Source organism: Anneissia japonica, unplaced genomic scaffold, assembly GCF_011630105.1.
Source record: "Anneissia japonica isolate Jap-2015-1 unplaced genomic scaffold, ASM1163010v1 scaffold288293_len164619_cov106, whole genome shotgun sequence".
NCBI classification, from domain to species: Eukaryota; Metazoa; Echinodermata; class Crinoidea; order Comatulida; family Comatulidae; genus Anneissia; species Anneissia japonica.
Genome location: NW_022755229.1, coordinates 11,987 through 12,751, shown reverse-complemented (window position 1 = coordinate 12,751; position 765 = coordinate 11,987).

Genomic DNA, 765 nt, shown 5'->3' with positions numbered 1-765 from the left:
AATCTGACAAAAAAAAAATCAACCGACACTCGAGCCCGTGACCTTCCACAAACATGGTGAACGTCAGCACAACTTGACCACAATGGAATGGTGGTTTATGCGTCCAGAAGAATCTGTGGTTCTTCAGCAATGACATGTGCCTTACTTATTAGTACATATTTATTTTTATTTTAAATTCAATATTTGTTCATATATTCCTTAAACCAGATTTACATTTATTGTATTGCATGGTATATTATGACCCAGAAAATAAAAAATTTCCACTGCTAAGTAAGTGCCACTTGTTACTGAATAATAGCTATGCAAAATGTATGTCGGCCATCTTTGGACGCCATTGTGAAATTATTATAAAAATTTAAGATTTAATGAGCCATAAAACACTTTGTTTAGAGAAAAAAGCAGGAACTTCAAAAGGAATGTACATAATCCATTGCTTTGTTAAGGGATGGGCCAATTTGTTACAATGACCTTTGACCGTTTCTGACATCATTAATGATATGTTTGCATAACCCTTGATAAAAAAAATGTAGTGGTACTGAACAATGATATTTTATACTTAAAAATGCATGTATTACGGGTTTAGGATAAGATATGGCTACCGTATCTATTCTACCCCCACCACCTTGCTACTATATATAGAATTACAATTTTTAGGTAAAAGGTCATAACAAAATTTTTCCCATGGCCGAAATCCATCCAACTTATTTTTGGGTGGTATTCCAGGTCGATATCAACAGTTTAAAACAAAAATCGCTTTGTAAATAA